General features: G+C 34.4%; 1 long non-coding RNA gene across 2 annotated transcripts; it reads left to right on the forward strand.

Annotated features, from left to right (window-relative positions):
- Positions 1-12,345: 12,345 nt before the first annotated feature.
- On the forward strand, positions 12,346-20,475 carry LOC145159172 (uncharacterized). Of its 2 annotated transcripts, XR_013737527.1 has the most exons (4): positions 12,346-12,590; positions 13,236-13,416; positions 19,256-19,351; positions 20,278-20,475. It is a non-coding gene; the product is annotated as an uncharacterized LOC145159172 (long non-coding RNA). The 2 variants fall into 2 exon arrangements; XR_013737526.1 differs by lacking the exon at positions 20,278-20,475 and having other exon boundaries at positions 19,256-20,127.
- The last annotated feature ends 209 nt before the right edge of the window (positions 20,476-20,684 follow it).

The following is a 20,684-nucleotide window of genomic DNA, read 5'->3' on the forward strand; positions in this document are numbered from 1 at the left end:
TACTTGGGATTGTACTCTGATTTTTATTACTATTGATGATATGGGTTGAGACACATTGTTACAGTTTTACAAATTCATTTGACATCGGTAATGTTTTTGGTAAACTATTTTATGTGTTAATTAAAAATGAAATTTTGGCCTTGAAAATTGGGATGTTACACGATTTTTCTTCACTTTTTACACATTTAAACACAATTCCAAGCCATTTTCTCTCAAGTATCATCAGCCAAGAACAAGAAGAACAACCTATTTCCTCAAGAACATACCAAGATTTATCCTTCCTCATCATATTCAAGTGATTAACACTAGTTCTTCCTAACATCTAACAGGTATCAATTCATGATATTGTTAACACTTCAAGAACACCTTTCAATATTCTTATATTAGATTGAAACTTGTTAATTTCATCTATTTTTCGCGAAGAACACGCGAAGAACACGAAGAACAAGCACATCAAAACCTTGAAATCTTCTTCGAATCTTTTTAAGATCATCAAGTATTCTTCATTCCTCAAGAACTCCTGGCCGTGAACACATATGAGTTTCCCTTTTAGCTTCTAACACTCCAATTTGTAAGTTATACTTACAAATTACCCCGATTTTCAATCATTCCTATGATTATTTGTACTAAATGGATTCATATACGTTATACAAATTATTATATATGACTTGTTTTGTTGCGGGATTTCACTCGTGGAACTAAACATCCTATACCAAATCATCAATTGAATCACCCTCCAAAAGTTGAGTTCATACCCCCGTATTTTCATAGTTTTTACTGTTTTAGGGGGGGGGGGGGGGAATACAAGTATAACACAAAGATTTTGTGTTACAAAAAAATAGTTTCAAAGAATCTTATCAAAATGGATTTCAGATTTCATCAAATCATATGGTTTCAAAGATTGTGTTAAAATGACATCAAGTCACCAAATGTATTTCAAAATATTAAACTTCTTTTAAATGATTTTATAAACATATTTTTCCCAGAAATCATGTTTATGTGTATATATATATATATATATATATATATATATATATATATATATATATATATATAAAGTTTAAAAGGCTTAGGACTGATAACTCACTTTGGTTCCTTTTCCTTGTTTGGATGTGGGCCTATAGTATCGGTTATTTGTCCGAATGTCGCTTAAATTATACTTATATATAATTGTATATGTGTATAAATATAAAAGCTATTTCATTCAATTTAGATACCCTTTGTAACATGTTGAGCAAGGGGTTGCATTCATGAACACTTAGTATCAATTCAGAAAGTACATATAAATTATAATAGGTATAATTTATGATTCATAGAACATTAATTCACGATTCAAGTATACTAAAGTACATTGTTTTACAAGAATAAGGGTTTGATTCAAAACTAAAAAAGAGTATACATTTTTCATATACTAATTCAGGGGCATACTATCAACCATTCATTTCAGAATGATTGGGTTTTCATAACTATTATACATGTAACGTCTATATGCTTTTTATGAGTCATTTGGTTCAGGTTGTTTAGTTCATTTAAACAACATAGTTAAAGTCCTGACATTATAAACAGAATCTCCAATCAGGGATCGAAACAATGTGTGTATAGATCTATATTGGGATTGACAACCCCGCACTCAGACTGCTAGCTACAGTCAGGCATACACGCCTACGAGTGACAGTTGTTATCAACAGTTTTTGACGCCTTCAAAGCATTGGGCCAGGCCATCTAGTCTCAGTATGGTTATAATAACTCATTAAAAACATATTAACAATACATTAGTGTATAATTAACTAAACATATGTACATTTTCAAAGTACTAGTTTACAGGATACAATTTGAAATATTACATTACAGTTTACAATAATAGCTGGTGGAACCAGGCACACTCACAGTTACAAGTTTTACATAAAGGAATACAAATACAGAACATTGGTTTACAAACAGAACGGTTTTATGAGATTAAAACTACTTTTCATATACAGCAGAAAATATAGGATTTTCTGGAACAGTTTACATATTCAAGAAACAGAAAACATATTTTCAAACATAAATACTTATGCACTCACTCAACTTTATGTTGATACTCTCTTTTCAAATTACTTGTATTCTCAGGGAATCAGTAGACAGGTACTCCCCGAGCTTTTGAGAAGATGGAGCTATTTTGAGTCATGTCTTCTTCTTTTGTATAACTATTTTGGTATCAATATATAGTGATTGAACACATCTAAATACTTATACTTTATAAATACAATTGTTTTTTGTACTTTGATTACTATGATGCATGTGTTGTGATACTACAAATGAAGTCATCCACCCCTGGACGTTTCCGCCGTCTGGTTTGGGGGTGTGACAGAAATGGGCATAGAAACAAGAATGTGTCAACACGATAGGTTCCAAACCTCAAGTCGTGTGCTAGTGATCAACAATAGGTTTTTATTCTTGATTACTTCTTGAAACGTTTTCAATATCTTTAAGACTCCCACCTTCCTCTTGACATATAAGATTCTTTTGTCAAGAACCATTGATTGACAAACAAATAATCAAGAGTTGGTGCGGATTCTTATCAAGATAAACACTTCACACAAATGGTCTTATTTGGTCTTTGTTTTATACAAAACATCACAACTTACCAATTTCAAATATACAAGAGTAGAAAACATTTTAATCTACATTTGACAAGTGTTATAAACCTTCTTAAGATTATGTCACTCAATTTACAATCTTGGAGTATGACTCTAAGATTCGATTTTGGAACGAAGTATGACTCATCTTCTTGATTCAAACATTTCAACAATTCACGATTCCCCTTCTTAGCCATACAAATGCACTAAGATAACCTCAGAGGATCAATTGTGATATTGTTTTCATAATCATTAAGATGATCATAAAACACGATACTAAAGTACTCTCCCATCTTTTCAGATTGTAGAAACTTTTATCTTTCTGCCTAATTTGATTCTTCTTATTCGTTCTGCTACACATTGAAACTTTTTCAATGATTCAGAATTACACTTAATCTTGTAAGTATAACCATATTTACTAAACTTTAGTAAATCATAACGAATAGTCTTATCGTTCTTTGCGGTGGACCTGATCATCGCACAGGCAAGTGTACCCGATCCCCTAGTCCTTCACTTGACTCACATATACATGTGAAGAAGGAATTAGTCTTAATTTCCCAAAGATGAAGGTTCTCATTCATCATAAAATACAAGTTGCATGATTCCAAGTTTCTATCCAACTAAAACTTGGTCGATAAGAATCTTCCCTTATTTGGTAAATTATGACACTGCCACAAACGAAAGAATCAAATCCATTTTCCAATATTGCTATTAATGGAATCATATAAACAACAATTTTCATAAATGTCATTGTAAGGAAACTTAAAATATAATAAAAAAAAACTTTTCTTTATTTATAAAACTACGGAAAAAATTTGTCCTTACAATGCAAATACATATGAAAACTATGTTGTTATATATTCCTAAGCAATGTATCATAACTCTTAAGCAACAGCTCAAAATTCTGATCACCGAACCATGCGATCAAAATCCATCTCTTCACGATCAAAATCAGCTTACTCTTCCTTTAAGCTTCCTTTCTTTTCTTCATTTCTTCAAATCATCAAAATGTAATTACATTAGATCATGTACTAAGAATCTCCAAATAGGAACTTAATAGAGTTAGATAATGGACTTACCTGAAGTAAAGTCAAACTTTTTGACTTTACTATCCTTATGATCTTTCAGGTAAATATGGAAGCTTCGCAACCAGTGTCCCTTTAAATGGAAAAAACAATCCCAGAACCGGCCTTTCTCTTAAGTTCAAACCTTTTGACTTTAGCCAATTTCTCTCTCCTAAGAGAAGAAATCATTTATGGATTGTTCATTGGAAACTTGGGAAGTAGATCTTCCAATCACATTTGCTTTACCAGTGCTCCAAATCATTGTTGATTCAGCAACATCAAGCAAATAGGTAAGATCAATAAGGGTCATGTCGTGATCTGTCATCAGGGAGTGACTGAAGAACCAAGTCAACAGCTAGCTTCCTCAAGACTTCGACACCCAACTCTCCCAGCCTTTCAATATGTAACTTGATTTCCAAGACCTGAGCACATAAAGACTTTGCTTGCCAATAGAGACTGAGTGACCTTGAACTTTTCAAGTCTTTGAACTTGTGGGTTAGCGAGAATTATTGGGGGAGGTGGAGGAAGTGAAGTATGATTTCCAGTCCCATTAATGCACAACAAAGGGATTAATCTTCCACCTTGATCGCCATGTGCGATATCATCTTCATTAGGAATGCTTTTTCCAAAAGGATAAGGAAGACCATAGTTGTCAGAACTAGACATCTATAAGGGAGAAATTCAAGTTAGTTGATTTAAATCCTTAATATAACACCCAAATGAAATATTAAGGCTAGGACCCAACACAATTTTTTATAACTTGGAAGAGGGATGCAGTAATCCAAGCTACAAAATATTTGAAGGTAGGTAAATGACGATTTACCAATTTCCACCATGAAAAAACGAAATTGAACATTAGGTTTTAATTGGACTGAAAGTCCTAGATCCTTTGAGATTCATTTAACTATTCAATGACATGTTTAAATCTCGATTGTGCCCTTCAAGTATGTGACTGGGATGCCGAGGATCACAAACAAGGTGTGAATAAACATGCAAATTAACTTGATACACCCAATGTTACAACCACCTAATCAATGTGCCGGTTAACCACACACGCTCCATTGATCTATAATTAACATCAAGCTACCCTTTGCCACGCACTGTCAGTCCCAGATTAGTGTGCCGGTTAACCACACACGCTCCACTAACGACTTAACAGGGTGCAAAGTGCAATTTCATGGGTTAGAACCATATTCACATTTTTTCTAAGGTAGCTAAGATTGGGAATTTAATGAAATTTAGTTACATTATATTTATCATTATACTTTTAATGAAGGGAGAATTAAAGTCCTATCCTACCCGTTCGGCTAACGACCCTCCACCAGTCAAGGAAGCGGTGGGTGAGAGTGTACACCCATTAAACTGCCATTTTATAGGAAGTAACCTTATACCCCCTTTATAGATTGGCTTCGTGAATGAGGCCTATTAACAGTAAGACTTACTTACTCTTATACATATATATATACATATATATATATATATATATATATATATATATATATATATTAAACCTATAATATTATAATAGTATAAGGGTTGAAATTTAACTTTTAAAATTCTGGGGTTTGGAACTAAAGTATTAAAAAATGAGACTTTGCAAATTCCAAAACTTGAGGGCAAGTTTTGAACTATTCAAAAACTTTTGGTTTCCATAACTTATGAGTTTAATATAGATTTAAATGAAAAGACTCTTGAACATCCATAACTTGAGGACAAGTTATGGAGTTCATAAAATAATTTATGGGAAAAACACTCTTCAAGTTCATAGCCTATGATTTTAATGATCTCTTTAAAAGAAAACTTTTCATTTTCCAAAACTTGAGGACAAGTTATGGAATTCATCAAAACCATCTAGATCAAAAAATTCTAACCAGAAAATCAAACAATTTGCCTATGATCTAAATTAAACTCATAAGAACAAGATAATTCATATAAAACAAATTTCATGTTATTAGCATAACCATTAAACTAATACAAAACATGAAACTTTGACAATTATCTTTTGAATTGGATAAGCATGATCATTACCACATCAAAAACAGGTTTATAAGTTCAAAAACAGTTTAGGGTAATGATCCTAGTCCAGTTCCAGCTTTAAAACTCAAAAATATGCTGTCAGGGGCACCAACGCATCGAGTGCATGAACTGACTCGGCGAGTTGGTTGAATTATAAGGTGAAATCGCCGAGTTCCCCAGTGGACTCGGCGAGTCCACTGTCCAGACATCACAAAAAATGATTTTTTCAAGCTCTTAAGGCAAGTAGCATCAAGTATAATTGAAAACAACCCTAGGCTCTGATACCACTGATGGGTTTTGAGCATTCTAACACTCCTATGGTGTAGATGCAACCCTAGATACCTTGGATCTATCTTTTCTCTATTATACATGCAAACTTTCAATTTTCCAAGGTATCATCCTAACTAGCATATTATGAAGTATATACAATACAAAAGTCTAGTTGAATGACATACCTTTTGTTGTAGCTTGAAACCTTGAACCTTTAAGAGTCTAGTGCCCCATGTGTGACACCTCAAATGCTTCACACAACACCACCAATAATGGAGGAACTTGAAAGGAGGTCACTTGCACTCATAAAATCGTCTAGCCCTCTTGTGTATCCACTAGTGGCGATTTTATGAGCTAGAGGGGTTCTTATATAGTGTGGCTTAATTAGGGTTACACCATGCAAACCCTAATGTGCATGACCTACCATATTCCTCATGCTCCATGGGTTTAAACCTCCATAGAGTATCCATGGATCACCACATGGGTTTAGCCCAACATAAGGAACTATGGATCATAAGCCCACTTTATAAGAATGAATGATTTACACAATCAATCCCCATATATTTAATTAGTCTCTTTTGATCACAGAATTAATTCCAAATTAATTCTTGGTCAATACTAATTAAATAATATGATTTCATATTAATATATTAGAACTTATAATATATTAATAAATCACAAATATCCTCTTCTCAAAAGTCCATCCTTACAAATTGTTCCGGTGCCATCCAACCCAAATGGACCATGCTACTCTCGGGTCAAGTACATATCAATTATAGTTATGGGCTTAGATATCTAATCCAACATGGAATCCGTTTAGTTTCAACCTAGTACGGGATCTTGTTTCGACTAATCGGGGGGATGTTTTCCGTTATTGATTAAGGTGAGCTGAGCAAGATAGCATTGGAGCCCTTGGTTCGAATTATGTGCATGGTTCTTTTGAGTTATAGCCTTCGAGTTGGACCTAGAGTGCAACTGTTATTCTATCTGTGGGTCGTGTGCGACCTTTTTTCGTAAAGTTTTGCTTTATTAGCAACTTTGTGGTGCTTAGTTGGTGTTGTAAGGGAGTCAATTAGGTCCCTTCAAGGTAATAGAATAAGGTGAGTATCTTTTGGCCCGGAGTGTTGGGCGATCGATGAAATGGCGACAAGGTCGGTGTGTTATCGAGAGCATTCCAATCATGGCCCGAGTTCAGCTAAGGTGCATGTTCGAATGCGTGGTTGATTTCGGATGTGTTTGGATTGACAGATGAGCGGTGATTATAGCAAGGTAGAAGTGTTGTAAGACTGCAGGGTGGCCCGTAGCATTCATTGATCCCTATATAGTGGTGAGGGTGAGGCAAATCCGTGTCTGGTCACAAATTTCTTCAGATGGTTTAGACCAAGATGGGTCAGTTCGTAAGATTGTGGGAGGGGGGAGGGGGCACAACATGTTTGGGAATCAGGAAGTAGCAGCTCGATTAGAGACCGGGTATGGTATGAGACTAAAGTTGGTCAGGTAGCATTCATTTTAGTATGGGATTTGGTGGCGAGTTGGTTTGGATAATTATTGCCAGTTGAGGCTTTCTTTTGGAAGTCGCACAGGGCGACTGCGTGTGTGTGCCTTTTGACTCAGCAACCGGGTAGGAATCCGGTATTTTAGATAGTTGGCAGACAAGTTGGGACCAGGGAGGTCTCACCTGCTTTTGGAAAGCAGCTAGGAGGCAACACGATGTTTCAGGCAGTATTAGTGATTTGGGGTTCGTATGTGTGGAGTAGCTTGTTGTTCGGGAAATGCTAAGTCACTTGCAGTTTGGATTAAATAATCTCAGAGTAATTGATTTGACCCTGTTGCGCAGCTCTCATTTGAGTCTAACCGTCGCAGGGATGAATCTTCTACTCGAAGGATTATCTGAGCCTTCTGTCAAGTATAAGCGTTCTGTAGCTGTTAATGGTCAGTGACTTTGTTTCTAGTGGTAGCATCCAAATAATCAAGTTGGGAAGTGTTCTGTTTGGTCTACTATTCAAGGTGGAATTGGCATGGTAATGGTTCAGTGAGGGCAGTCTGTCTGGGGGTCAGACCAACTTGATACTTCAGGTTTCGGGAAGGTAGAAGTGGTCTTATGCATGGGTTTATGGACTCGTCTTCGTTGGGTCGAAGAGTTCTGCCAGGGTTAGGTTCGGTTGCTTTGGGAAGGCTGTTGTATGCTCAGGCTTTTCGGTTGCGTTCCTCGGGTTGTTTGGTATGATCTGAGTGTTAGTAAAGAGCGATTTCGAGGATGGAATCTAATTTAAGTGGGGGAGAGTTCTAACACTCGGTTTCAGATTGCTTCATTATTCGGGGTTGTGACCCAATCATCAGTTGTCATGAGGCTGAGGGACTTGGGGAAGATAGGATTTGGCCCTTTTTGGGTGCGGGTGTTATGATTTAAGTAATCCAAGAGTTCGATTGTGTTTTAGATCCGAAGGGTATAATCGTAATTTGGTAGTTCGGGCCTTTATGAACTTGTGTTCTTATTTGGAAAGTTTTAAGGCTATGGTGTGTTGTTAGAAGTCTAGGGTTTCTCGCCACCTTTCCATGGGTATAAGTTTCATTGGAAACGAACCTAAGACGAGGGAGTTATGGCAGTTTGAATAATTGGCATATACGGCCCTTATTGGAAAAGGTTTGCAAGTTGGTCCCATGCATGCAAGGAAGTCAGACGCGTGTTTGGTCGCGTTTGCCTACCGTAACTGGCAGAGTACCAAACCCTAATTTTTAGGGCTTTTGCACTATTTAAACATCCTTATAAGGTCAAGGTTCTTTCATTTATCAGCCTCCACTGACCTCTAGGCTCATTTCAAAAACCCTAACATCTCATTGAATCTTTATGATATCTAAGTGTACATTTTGGTGTGCTTTTGCTCATTTACAAGGAAAAGGTGTTTGGTGCTAGCTTGTGGTTCAAAGGAAGACTTATAGATCCAGACTATTGGCTTCATTTCCAGCTCATTTAAGGTATCAAGTTCATACCTTGGCTTTTTGTTATTCTTTATGGGTTTAAGACTAGATTTGTGCTTATTTTGGAGTTTTGAGTCCTCCTTGTGAGTTTGAGCCACTCTAGGAGCTAAGATTGCTAGATCTTGCCCTTTCTAAGTTTATAAGTTCATAAAAATGCTTTCTTGATGTTTAAGAATGGACCATGCATGTGTTAAGGTGCTTAATGTGGGTATTAATGGTTATATTTGGAAGATGGGTCCCATTAAGATATGCAAACTAATAAAGTTGCCAACTTTATCAGTTAAGAACGTATATTGAAGGTTTTATGAGGTGTGGCTGCAAAGGACTTAAGGGATTAACTCAGGGTTTACGTTTTGCAAAAGTTACAAGTATGCCCGGCGTAAATGCAAGTACGGCCCGTGTACTGGTTTGAGACCCTATCCAAAATCATCGAGTACGCTAAGCGTATCTAGGGGGTACGCCCGACGTACGTTTAGTTGTGGACTTTTGGGCTTGTTCATGCTTTGGGATTGGGACTTATGTTTAGGCTTTGTGTGTTGGGCTTATTGGGCAGGGGAATCTTAGAGTCTTGGACTCTTGTTTAGGCTTGCCTTGCTGGGCCTAGGATTGATGGATTTGGGCCTTAGTGGGCATAATGGGCTTGGGCTATTAGTGGGCCTGATTAGTTAGACCGTTTATGGATTTATGGATTTGGTTTGAAACTCAATTGTTAATTGGGTGTTGTTTGTTTGATAGCGCGGGGTTTCTAGCGGATCTGCAATCAAAGATTATTCGTGGGTTCAGCTATTGCGGTGAGTTGTCCTCAGTGTACTTGTGAGTCGAAGACACCAATGTCGGCCCATTGGATTGATATCCTGTTATGCATGCTACTGCACTGTTATGATCTGTTAGATCAGTATCTTGGTAGATAGGATGTTGTTGTGATGTTATGATCTGATAGATCGGTAACCTGGTAGATAGGATGTTGCTATGCTTAGTGATCTGTAGATCTGTTTGACTGGCTGTAGACTATGATATGATAATCTGTTATATGTGCACATGTTTGATTGGTGGCTGAGGCTTCTCTGCTTTGTGCGTAAGCCATTAGGCTGGGGCATGCCAACCCGATGGTTGAATGGGCTTGAGCGTATTCTATCCCAAGGATGATTGGACCCGTTGTATATTGGCATTCCAACCTATTGGTTTATTGGGCCTGGGGTATTCCAACCTCATGGTTGATTGGACCCATAGTGTGTTGGCATTCCAACCTGATGGTTGCTTGGGCCTGGGGTATTCCAAACCGATGGTTGATTGGACGCATAGTGTGTTGGCATTCCACCCGATGGTTGAGGGCTTGGGGTATTCCAACCCGATGGTTAATTGGACCCGATATGATTGAATGATATATGGTGAGATTGGATTGCTTTGTGCATCAGTCAATAGGCGTGGGGTATTCCAACCCGATGGTTGATTGGATCCATAGTGTTGGCATTCCAACCCGATGGTTGAGGGCCTAGGGTATTCCAACCCGATGGTTGATTGGACCCATAATATACTGTTATTTGTATATGTTACCTGTATGTGTGTTGGTACTTTGGGGGAACTCACTAAGCTTTGTGCTTACAATTTTGTTATGGTTTCAGGTTCTTCAGATGATTCGTGGCAAGGTGAAGGCATGACCGTACACATCCTTGGTTTTACAACAGATTGGATCTTTGGAGACCCTAGTTTTAAATCATGTTTTGCGAATCAATGTTTTTGTAAAAACTTTTGTTAATAAATGAGTTGTTTTGAAAAGTTTAAATTTGCTGAAATTTTTGGGATGTTACAACTATAAGTAATCATCCACAATGACATTTAATATTTTCAAATAATTCTATGTATGTTGCCGGTGACAATGAAAACGTGAATCCAAATATATCATGTGGATATCAGCATACAAGTTTTCAATCTACTTTTAATATTAGTATTACAAGTCCATTAGATAACGATGCTTACGGTAAAAGAAAAATTAGAAAACTATATTTGGATAACAGAAGATCTAGTAATATGTCCACTACGTCAAAAAATATTTCTTTTTCTATCATGAAATTTATTTTACTTTTATTCCATATTTTTTCTGTTATACATTGGCGTTAAGTTTATTGATTAATTACTTTTGTGTAGAACTTTTGCAACATAACCAATACATATTTGTATTAACTATTGTTATTATTACATGCCTAATGGTCGTAATGATCATCATTCCTTTGAATCTATTTTCATTTTTAATTTAATAAATCTGTTATACATCATTTCTGATAATATCACTATGTTTATTTTATCTTTTTTTTTCTTAATATATACGTTAAGCTACAAATATTTATACGTATAGTATAACTTACTTCGTTTATATTTTTCTCAGTGCCTTCTAATTTCAGTAGCAACAATTAAACTCTGTTATCAAGCAAGTGTACATATGCTGCAGGTAACAATCTAAATGTCAACCCAAATATATCATGTGGATATTAACATACATGTTTCCAATCTACTTCCGAATTTAATCTAAAAAGTCCACTATAACCCCGTCTTTTTTTTTAGTTTGTGATTCAGAAAAGTATTTGGAAATTTTGATTGATAACAACTATTTACAATATGTCAATATTTTTTTATTAGTTTGGATTCAATTACCTACTTATTTATTATTCCGTTTGTATTTATTTCGAAAGTTTACGTTGAAAAATGTTTAATATTTACAACTTTAATTTATCATCATTATTTAAAATATATCAATAATTTTTTTATTAGTATTGATTGAATTACTTATTTATTAATTATATAGTTTGTATTTATGTAAAAGTATTTTCTTTAAAAAATGTTTAATCTCTGCACCTTGATATTAAACTTTTGTTTTTAATAATATGTATAGTACACGGGTCTCACACTTAGTTTAAAATATATAAATATTTTTTTGTTAGTATAGATTGAATTACTTATTAATTATATAGTTTGTATTTTTGTAAATATATTTTATTTTAGAAAATGTCTAATCTTTACACCTTGATATTAAACTTTTATTTTTAATAAACCTTTGTAGTACACGGGTCTCATCTAGTAAAATTAATAAATAATAAAATTGTTACATTTATTGAAAAAATAGAAAAAAAAAAAAAGCGAGTAAGGTTGTTTTCCTAACTTAGAGCAAACTAATATCACTTACAAAATTTGGAAGTTGTGAAGGCAAATAATCACATTGTTTACTCATAATGCAAGAAAATAATATGAAGGATCATCCACAATCAATTATAGAACAATTATTAACCAATAGTGACATTATACCAAATACTTATTTTTGTTTATATTAATAAAAATTATAATTATAAAATAAGTTAGTCCCATACATACATTAATCCCCCCCCCCCCCCCACCCCACACACACACTCACCTTCTAGTATATCATTGTAACCCTATTGTCGATCTACGCACCATCGCCAGCCTTTGTTCCTTCTCTTTTTTCAGAAAAAAACTCAATATCTGCATCCGTTGATCAAGTATCAGAAGAAGAAGAGAAATGAACGGAATATCTTTCAAATAGATTAACGCAAACTCCTTTTGCACACGATTGGCGTCGATTACTAATTAGCACCAAACTTTTCAAATTGAAAGTGACAAGGGTTTGAAGATGGTAAGATTCAACAAATTACTCCATGAATTGTTCATATTTCGTCATTATTTTAAGAAAATATAAATATTAATGCATAATAACTTACTTGTTGAATCGGTAGGAATTATCTCCTTGAATGATAGCCACAAAACGTAGAAAGAAAAGTATTACAAAGAACGGCTGTGAAAGAAAGTATCACGTACATTCAAAATTTTCAGCAACTATAAATTGAAATTTTGAATTTCAAAATTGCTAAATATTAGGCGATTTTTGTTCAAAGTATCGATATTATACATCTTGTTAATATATAAGAATTTGATTTTACTAATTTACATTCCATATTCGGTGAATACTTGCCGAATCTACTCCAAATGGGAGAAATTGAAAAGCATGCAATGAAAACAAGGAAAAGACTAAAATACCCTCCAATTCCATTCTAGCAAGACAAGAAGCAGGTTACACCAAATTAGGCTAACATAAATGTATCACAGGAAATGACAATGATGCTACTTTAGACTTATCTTTTTAATGTATATAATTAAAATATCACAGTTAATGACAATGATGTTACTTTAGAAGGTTACTGTTTTCTATTTTTCACCATATCTGCATACCACAATTCCTTACTTTTTATATCATTTTTTTAACTGGCTAACATCTTTGTAGTTGACAGGGATAAACACATCTTATCTATTCACAAACAAAAGATATATGAAGAACTTGCCAAACGGAAGGAATCATTGGACAAGTTAAAGAAAAAAGTGAGTTTGTTCTTTCAAACAGAACGCCGAGATTGGAAGTACCATAATTGCATGAATTTGAACCAGATGCAAAGCTGCTCTTAAAGGTAAATTACTAAATTACCCTTAATAGTATGTGAAGTATCTAAATTATCTGTAAATAATATGTAAAATGAGAATGGAATCGAATTATGTTCGAACTTAGAAAATACCCCAAAAGAAGGAATCAGACTTTCCTTTCGTAAAGTCTGTGAAGTAAGTAAAACTGAAAATGTTGATAGCTTTATTTCTTTAAAAAACATGTGTGTTGTAAAGTAATATTTATATTTTATAAAAACTCTGTGTTTGCAAAAAAGAAATAATTTTATTAAAAAAAATTGGTTGCTGCAAATCGGTTAGATGTGGTTTCACTCCTTCACATCGTTCTTTCCATTCTTCTTCATCTCCAATATGCAATCGTGACGAGCATGCCCTCTCTGTATGTACCTGCCGCATTTGGACTTGCAGCATGCGAACACGTGTGTCCTTCTATCCTTACCACAGATCTCATGGTTGTTCTGACCTCCGGTTCATAGCGCAACAACGTCAAACTTCCTTGATAGTTATTAACAAGGTCAGTCCCTATGACCGCTTTCTTCTTCCCAGTTGTGTCTCCTAACTAGACTCTCTCCTTAGATGCCCGCACTATCTCATCAACTGTCTCAACGGCTGCTCCTTGAACTAGACAACCAAACTATTAGTGATTTGTCAGTCTCGTGTGGCTAATCGCCTCGAAAAACGAGGCTCTCATTAGACAAATTTTATCTAATGATACATGCAACTTCTCTAGTAAGGTCTTACGAGACCTCAACCACAAACCAATCACATAGGACTGTGTTGTTCGAGCCAATCTGAGACCTCTCAGCTCCATGTCGTGTAGGCGGCATTTGGTTGATATAAACATAACTCATCACTACCGATTCAGGTTTTACCATTACACTACTCTCTATCTACTCGCTCACTCGCATCCCCAATCTTCCTTTCCAACGACATAACTGTCGTAATCATCCTTAGTGTCTCGTCGGCACACAGTCCGGTAGCAGATCTTGAAGCACCATTTCTCGTAGACCCATTTTGCAATCAAACGGGGAACATTAAGATTACCAAGTTTAATAATAAACATATAACCATGTAAACGTTACTATACTCAGCTTCTTTATTTCCCCCCGTGACTTCTCTTGGTTGGGGCGTGAATCTTGTGCTTTCGTTAGTAGGTTCCCTACTATTATCGTCTACACAGATACATGCCTGCTCCAAGGTCCATCCCAAAGTACCCAAGTCACTTCTCGTCGACGACCTTATGATGTGCCCTACACCAGCACATGTCGACACTCCTCCTAGCTTACTAGGACTCCCACCCCACCCTACTATTCTAATGGAAAGAAACTCCTATTAATGTTAATTAACTACCTCGCAAATACTATTACATCCAACTAGAATTAAGTAGTCTTTTGACTGAAGATCTCACACTACAACGATTGGACTCAAACAAGAGCTGCGAAATAGAGCTAAACCTACGATCTAAGGCCACTTAATTCTAGGGGCATGAAACTTAACATATTCGTTTGATAGCTAATTAATATTAACTAGAATTCCTAAAAGCACAAAGCAGTTGGCAATTATGCAGTGCAATTCTATCACATCCACTCTATACTAACATCTGCTATAATTTTCCTAGATCTGTAAGAATCACTCTTACCCTGCTGCTCTACATCGAAGGGAGTCTTTACTAGTCCCGACATGTCATCACATGAAAGCACAATCGTATACAATGTAAAACCAGATAGTTATTCAAATAAAAGATTCTGCAGTAGAACGGTTGGCATCAAACAAGAGTTGTGCACCAGGCTAAACCAGTCATTATAAGTCTATCTAGTTTCTATTGCATACAACCTAAAACCTTCATTTAACAACGTATAAGTACTAGCACAAATTCCAAATAACACATAATAGGCGTCCAACATAACATGTGAAGAATCGGGTTAGCTAACATACATAATAAAATCTTTATATCTAAGAATAATAAAGAAGATTTGAACACTTTCCTTTTTCCTCTAGCATCGGATGACTGCACACATTGTGCTTGCGTTCACATTTTTTAAATTGTTTCATTTAGTTTCGATAAAATTTTATTTTAGAAAAATAACTCTTGAGCCATAAACTTGAGTTCAGAACTCACTAAAGCGAGCATGATTCTCTCAGTCTATGCTCTGATACCAACTTGTAACATTCCAAAATTTCCAATAAATTTTAAAATTTTAAAATAACATAAATCATCTATTTGATATATTTTTATTCAGAACAATGAAATACCACACCCCAAGATCAATTCAGTTTCCAAACATTATTAGTTATAATTCTAAATTAATGAAAACATAACCAATTCAATATCAATTACAAAAACCCGCCTCGAGCCAATGTGTACGGTCATGCCCTGCCATCCTATGTACCTGAAACAATATTTTTAAAGGGAAAAAGGGTAAGCACAAAGCTTAATGAATTACATACATACACAGTATCATATCATATACACAGATACAAACGGTATCAACATACAACCACGCATACATGTCAAAGAAGGAATCAGTAACATACATACTCCTATAGGGACACATTGGCCAGGCCTGATCACCCTTTCTTAGTACATCGATCCCTTAGGGCATATTGGCTAAGCTCGATCCCCCGTACTCAAAACTATTAGGACACATTGGACATGCCCGATCCCCCTTAATTATTTAGTTGAACTCGTGGGACACATTGGCTATGCCCGATCGCCCATACCCAAACTCATTGGGACACATTGGTCATGACCGATCTCCCTTGCTCGGTTCGTCGAGCCTTTGGGACATATTGGCTATGCCCGATCCCCAGTCGGATGCGCCGAGTCCTACCATGCATATTCCTCAAGGAGTAAGAGAAACCATACTATCACTAGACTCTAACCCCGCTTAATGCTAACTACATAAACAACATTTAGCCCACACAAACTATCTTAAAGAAAATACAATACAAGACGTTGTAGTGAGAAACTCACCTCCAAAAGCAACACAATCTCCAAAGCAACCCACAACTCACTCACACCTTCTTTTTGTTCACACTTCCTAATAATAATGATTTAAGTTATGTTTAGTTACTTATGTGCTCTAATTATGTAAATAGACTAAGGGGTTAAATTTCTGCTTTATACATAAAAATTGGGGTATGTTCGGGATATGTTTTCCGCACCATAAAATCCATATTTTTCAAAGCTATATCACAGCTGATAGTTAATGTCCTTAGCTTTAAAAGTTGTACCTTCACGTATCCATACTATGTTTGTACAATTTATGGTGAATTTCACAAAACTGCCTCGCGTAACACCTCATTCCGGACCAATCTGGATAAATGGTCATATTTACCATAGTTAGAAGCCTTTCTGATTTTTGGTCAAAACTAATGAAATGTAGTAGACTCATATATGAAACTTTAGACACTAGTCTCGATGCAAAATTGATATTCCATGATTTTGTTGTGATTTTTGCAAGACTGGGACAGATAAGTAAATTTCCAATATTCCTAGCTTGGTCCATTTTAGGGTTAACTAGCTTCATAACCTATTAAGACCTAATCCGAAGTGGCTTATTTTCTTGAAACAAGTCATTAATAGTAGCCATGTAATTGTTTGATAAAAATGTCTTTTTGTGAAGAAAATACAACTCAATACGTAAGGTTTACAAAGAAAACCAAAGTATGTTGCCTAAATGGTAAAAACTCCAAATTAGGGTATTGGTTTCCACCAAGACCAAGGATTTACAACCTGGAATAACACCATACATTGCCACCCTAGCACGGTAGCCAATGGTGGTTGATGATAGCAGCGATGGTCGGCGGCCACGGTGGTTCGCAATGGTGAAGAAATCAAACAAAATAAAAAAAGAATAGAATAGAATTCAATTGATTTACCTTGCAATCGACAACCACATCCAAACACTCCCTTGATCGATCCTATCTGCTCCTCATATCTTTTTTCTCACTGCCTCAACCCTTTTCGGTTCTTCTTTGCTAAATCCACATATATATATATATATATATATATATATATATATATATATATATATATATATATATATATAGAGAGAGAGAGAGAGAGAGAGAGAGAAGAACTCAAAGCTTCCCGAGAACTAAAGGTGGATCGTTGGATCAAAAAAAGGAAGGGTCGAGATGCAAGGTGGCGTTTTTGTAAATAAATAGACAAAAAAAGAAGGAAGGATATTTTAATTAATTCAGTCAGGGGTATTATTGGAATATAAGTATAATTTAATGATTTCTTAAATCTAATATCTGATAAAATAAATTTTCATCTCTCTCTCCTCCCCGTTTTCCTCTCTCGCTCAAACCTACGATCCATCCTCCGACGACTCACCTCCGTCGAATTGCCTCCAATCGTTCATCCAATTCCACGCTTTCAATTCTGAAATTGCTTCTACTCACATGAATACGGTGAGGATAAACGACGAACCACATTTATCGTCGATTTCCAAATCCCAATCGATCAAAGTATCATCATCAATCATCAATTTATATGAAATCTGAAATCCCCCAACAATCGAAGTTTCATTGTTGCTGAACTCCTTGATCTCACTTTTTTCATAGAAAAAAATCCATTGAAGATGCTTTGATTTTGAATCGTTTTATCCTCCATCAATTCGTTCCCCCAAGTACACCGTAATCGCCAAGTTCATCTCGGCCTCCACTCTGGATTGAAGACCTGAACGGAGAAGATGATCCCTTGTCGATCAAAAGTTAGGTATCATCTGTTTCTATTGTTGATTCCTGACCTTTTTTTGACCTTTATAAATTGTTTTTGCCTAATTGTTAAGTTGAACCTGTTTAGTCAATATGTTTTTAAAAATATTTAAATCCTTGTGTTGATTGTAGGTATAAAATAGACACATGTGTTATTGAAAATATAGATATTTGTTTGCACTCTACATGTTCGATGAAGTGCTTCAATGAGAAATATCACAGGTTAACTTCACTTTGACTTCATGAATGATGAACTAATTCCAATTTAGGATTCCGAACAGTTATATTTTGAGAAATGTAGGAGGAGAGAGCCATATCTGTGCACCAGAATATGATTTTAAACTGCATCCAGTAAAACCATGCATGTATTCATTTGATGGCTATGCAGAGTATAAAGAAACTCAACTACTATGTTGTCCAACAAAATCTGATCTTACTTTGGTTTTTTGATGTATTACATTCAAACAATTATTAAAATGTTGATCATGGATATTTAGCAAGTTCTTATCATTCTGGAATAATATCTGGATTTATGCTCATCTCTTTATATCTTGAAAGAATGACATCATCTGGAACAACAGTAAGAACTTTTGCAAGCTTTTTTCTTTTCTTTTCTTTTTTTTTTTCAATTTGGAATTGGAATAAAAAATACATACTTTTCCAGTTTAGGGTAGTTGTAATTGGTCTTGGTGCTCTTTATATATATATTTTTCTAAGTTGGTGTTGTATTGGAAAGTAAAAAAAGTTGAATCTTTGGTTACATAAAAATTAGGAAACCATAATGTTGGTAAAGAACTATAACCTTTTTGTGCTATTTGGTTGTAGAAAAATATTCCATGATCCATTAATCTTATTTTTTTTCATTACAAAAGTACATTTCTGAAAGAGATTAGGAACCATTTGGTATTTTGTTATTGTCGTGCAATTTGAAAGTATATAAAAATCATATATTTCATCCATGTAACAAAATTTGAGATTTTTTTTGAAGTTTTGAGTGAAAATTGACATGAGACATTGGTGGAGCTATTATTCGTGAGATAGGTTAATTCTTATTGTGATTGGCTGATGCAAGATGATTTGTGTTTATGTTTATGTTTATTTTATCTTCTTTTATAATTAAAGAGTTGGATGAATAATTTTTCGGGTCGTGAATTTCGGCGGAAATATCGGCTTTGTTAGAGGTTTTGACTTGTGCCTTTCCTAACGAAACACCCTCAGGTAAAATCTCATAATTTAAATAAATAACTTTCAATTAAATAACTTGAAAGTTTATGTTCCATGAAATGTACAATTGCTATTGCTTTGTATATAAGTTCTCATTGCATGACTCCTCAGAATTAGTTGATGTCAGCTCTAGAAAAGGTATTACAATATTATCATGGCAATTTGATGAAGATAGATATGAATCACATGTAATTCACATGTAAATCACAAGTAAATCACATATGAATTACATGTGATTCACATGTCAATCACATGTAATTCACATATAATTACATGTAAATCACATGTAATTCACATATGTATCACATGTAAATCACAATTGAATCACATATGAATTACATGTGATTCACATGTAATTCACATATGAATTACATATGATTCACATGTAAATCACAAGTGAATAACATATGAGTTACATGTAAATCACAAGTGAATCACATATGAATTACATGTGATTCACATGTAAATCACATGTAATTCACATATGAATTACATGTGATTCACATGTAAATCACAAGTGAATAACATATGAATTACATGTAATTCACATATGAGTTACATATGATTGACATGTAAATCACAAGTGAATCACATATGAATTACATGTGATTCACATGTAAATTACATGTGATTCACATGTAAATCACAAATGAATAACATATGAATTACATGTGATTCACATGTAATCACAAGTGAATCACATATGAATTAAGTCTATATGCATACATGCATTTTGTGTGTGTGTTCTTCGTTAATTATTTCTTAAAATTTTCTTGTCAATTTCACATTTTAATCTTAAAATATACAATCACATGTGAATATCGCATTATATAATCACGTGTGAATCTTACATGATATATATACATGTGCATTTTTGTGAGTGTTCTTGCATTAATCAATTTTTTTTAATTTTATTGTAGATTTTGAAGAATTTGTGGAAAATATTGAAGATGTGAAAAGTGATAAATTGAAGAAAATATGAAAATTTTGATATGAAGAAATGACAACACTATGAATATTTGTAACATTTTTTATTTTTTATATTTTATTTTGTAACAAATAAAATTCTTATATTATTATGTTTATAGATTGATTAATAAAAATAAGATTTTTTATTATTTACTTACGAATATTATAGTATAAGAAATATGCATATATGCATTTGAAAAAATATTATGGTTAAAAAATATGCATATATGCACCTAAAACGTTGATTTTTTTTTGTTAAAAAGTTGAGTTTTTTTTAAATAAAATATTCTAGTTTTTTTTTTAATTTACTAGTTTTTAAAAAGTTACTTTTTAAAAAAATGTAGTTTTTTTAAAAAAA

The sequence above is a fragment of the Lactuca virosa genome, chromosome 2 (genome assembly GCF_052849685.1).
Source record: "Lactuca virosa cultivar CGN04683 chromosome 2, Lactuca_virosa_CGN04683_v6, whole genome shotgun sequence".
Lineage (NCBI taxonomy): Eukaryota > Viridiplantae > Streptophyta > Magnoliopsida > Asterales > Asteraceae > Lactuca > Lactuca virosa.